This window comes from Crassostrea angulata, chromosome 2, assembly GCF_025612915.1.
Source record: "Crassostrea angulata isolate pt1a10 chromosome 2, ASM2561291v2, whole genome shotgun sequence".
Taxonomy (NCBI): domain Eukaryota; kingdom Metazoa; phylum Mollusca; class Bivalvia; order Ostreida; family Ostreidae; genus Magallana; species Magallana angulata.
The window spans coordinates 15,042,919-15,046,867 of NC_069112.1; positions in this window are offsets into that span (position 1 = coordinate 15,042,919).

Sequence of the window (3,949 nt, forward strand, 5' to 3'; positions counted from 1 at the left end):
TAAAAAATAACTATTTTTTTATTAATTAAGACATAAAGACAAAAAAATCCATCTGGATGTATTTATATAAATATATTTTAGAGTGTTTTCTATTAATTAATTAATAAAATCTGTAAGGATTACCTCCCTTACTTTTCAACATTAGTGTACAATATATAGAATAAGGAAAATGAATACTGTCATAAAATCATTAAATCTTGTCTGATCTTAAAAAAAATTGCAGGTGCACATCTTCAGATGGTGTTCAACATATGTACAAATTTTCAAACTGTTCCATGCAGTAATAAAAAATTCTATAGGGGGGACAAAGTTGCGTCTACAGACAGACGGACAGACAGACAGACGGACAGACAGACAGACAGACGGACAGACGGACAGGGTGAAACCAATATACCCCCCTAAACTTCGTTTGCGGGGGTATAAATATGTCCAAAATTTGCAAATTAAGATGCATTTCTTTTTTTTGGGATAATGGACAAAACTTCAATACTAAATGAACATGTAACCCTGATCATATCACAAAACCAAAACTAAAGTCTGTCCATGATGACGAGTTAAAAATGGTCATTATAAAACGGTTAAGTGTGGTCGCAAAAAAATAGGCACAGAAAAATAAAATCTCCAAAAAAATCTTATTTCCACACAGTCATGTATTATAGGTACATGTTTGTATAACTTTGATCAAAGAACATTTGTTTTACCATTTGATATGTAAAATTCCACACAATGTTATTCTCACTGATATAAGAATTAGTTTCTAAGTCTACATGGCCACTCCTAACATGTAACCCACATCCCAAAAACCTTAAAATATCTGAAACTCATCAATACAGGTATAAAATTCTTCTTACAGATACAGGTACATATAGCAAAGTGTAAGAGGTCTCTCCAAAATTTCTCTGGGGCTAATTTTCATGGTTGTCTCCTAGTGTAACTTTTTTTAAAAAGGCTTCATGAGACACAATTTAATATATTGTTTTCTCTTAATTGTACTTAATGATGATGAAAAGTTTACTCTAGTTTACAGATAAAATCTGAAAATATTGCCCATCACAAATTTAAACAATTCTATTCTTTTATAACTGGCATTTTATAAACATAGGTAATCACAGATTACAAAGCTCACCGAGACGAGGCATCAACTTTATGAGGCATCACCTTTAAAACCACCTTTATCATATGATATGAAAATCATAGTTAATGATCTTGGATATTCATGGATACTGTTTTGACACAATATCGTATATCATAAGTAAAAAAATTGTATGATAATCCTATGTTCATTTCATACATTATTATAAGATACAATGTTTATCAATACAATAATATAAAATATGATATTGCATCCAATGATACTTACAATATATATCATTTAATACAATATAATACTGTAATAAATATTGATGCAATATGATTTTGTAACATATAATATGACATTGTATCGTGTTATACATTATTGTATTTAATCACATAATACAATATCATAATATCTAATATAAATACAATATAGCATTATTTGATACTATATCATATCACATAATACATCACAATATTGTAACATATGATATTATATTGTATAATATAGTATAATTTTGTATTGTATGATATTGTATCATATGATACAATATAATTTGATAAAACATTGTTTCATATCATATGATACAATATCATCTGATACAGTACGATATTATATTAATAATACAATATCATTTTATACAATATCATATCATATGATACAATATCATATTATACAATATCATATTATATGATATCTTATAATATCATATAATACAATTTCATGTATTATATAACAATATATTATATAAACCAATATCATATTATACAATATTGTATCATACGATATGCTATAATTATAATATACAATATCGTATCATATGATACAATATCATATATTGCAATATAATATGAAACAATATCATTCGATAAAATAATATATTATACAATATCATATTCTACAATATTGTATAATAATATACAATACTATACATAACAATATCATAATACAATATCATATAATAATGTACAAAAAATTGATACAATATCATATCATATCATATAACTTTTTACAATATAATGTATGATATTACATTGTATCATATAAAACAATAGTGTATCATATCATAGAATACTATATCATAGGAATCATGTTAAATCATTTAACAACAAACACATCTATCAAGCAGGTTTGAGTGAGGTAGGAGAATTTTTAGCATCCTTGATAATGGAGATCAGGCTCTGCATCTGAAGCTACCTCTGCAATTCATTTATATTCTAGTTAAATCAATTATGCAAGCTATTATCTATAAAACATGTAACCTGTTCCAAAAAACTAAACCTCATCCAGCATCCGAAACCTATGGCTCAGATTCAGCATTCAAGCCTGTCAGATGCATCAGTATCATGAGATGCATCATCCCTGCAAGTTTGGTGATGTAAGGACCAGTAATAACTAAGATATAATCATCAGAGGGCACCTGCTCTAAAAACTTTAACCAGCTCTTAAAACCTTAACCTCATCCAGCATCCGAAACCTATGGCTCAGATTCAGCATTCATGCCTGTCAGGTGCATCAGTATCGTAAGACGCACCATCCTTGCAAGTTTGGTGAAGTTAGGACCAGAAATAACTAAGATATATTTTTTAGCATCCTTGATAATGGAGATCAGGCTCTGCATCTGAAGCTACCTCTGCCATTCATTTATATTATAGTTAGATCATATATGCAAGTTTGAAATAGTGCTATTACCTACATATATTAAACATGTGACCTGTTCCAAAAAAACTAAACCTCATCCAGCATCCGAAACCTATGGCTCAGATTCAGCATTCAAGCCTGTCAGGTGCATCAGTATCATAAGACACACCATCCATGTAAGTTTGGTAAAGTTAGGACCAGTAATAACTAAGATATGATCATCAGAGGGCACCTGCTCTAAAAACTTTAACCAGCTCTTAAAACCTTAACCTCATCCAGCATCCGAAACCTATGGCTCAGATTCAGCATTCAAGCCTGTCAGGTGCATCAGTATCATAAGACGCACCATCTATGCAAGTTTGGTGAAGTTGGGACCAGTAGTAACTTAGAAATGGCTATCAAAGGGCACCTGCAACAAAAACTTTAACCTGCTCGAAAAACCTAACTTCATCTAGCATCCGAAACCTTCGGCTCAGATTCAGCATTCAAGCCTGTCAGGTGCAAAAGTATCATAAGACACACCATCCATGCAAGTTTGGTGAAGTAAGGACCAGTAGTAAGTAAGATATAATCATCAGAGGGCACCTGCTCCAAAAACTTTAACCAGCTCTAAAAACCTTAACCTCATCCAGCATCCGAAACCTATGGCTCAGATTCAGCATTCAAGCCTGTCAGGTGCATCAGTATCATAAGACACACCATCTATGCAAGTTTGGTGAAGTTTGGACCAGTAGTAACTTAGAAATGGCTATCAAAGGGCACCTGCAACAAAAACTTTAACCTGCTCCAAACACCTTAACCTCCTCCAGCATCTGAAATTCATGGCCCAGATTCAGCATCCAAGTCTCTCAAGTCCATTAGTAGGTCCAGATGCATCATTCATGCAAGTTTGGTGAAGATAGGACAAGTAATAAGTTAGATACAGGACCTGCAACAAAAACTTTAACCAGGTCCGGACGCCGACGCCGACGCCGACGCCGACGCCGACGCCGAGGGTATAGCATAAGCTCCCCCCGACTTCGTCTCGGTGAGCTAAAAATTAAGATAGCATTGCTTTCTTATGAAAAACCTCCTAACATGTTGCAATTTCATTTCCCTGTGAATCATATTCAACTTAAATCCTTGACAAGGTGAAACATCAGAACACATAATCATAAAAAACAACATATACAGTCAAACTTCGCTATCTCGAACTAGATAGGACTGTTTAAATAGTTCGAAATATCCGAGGGT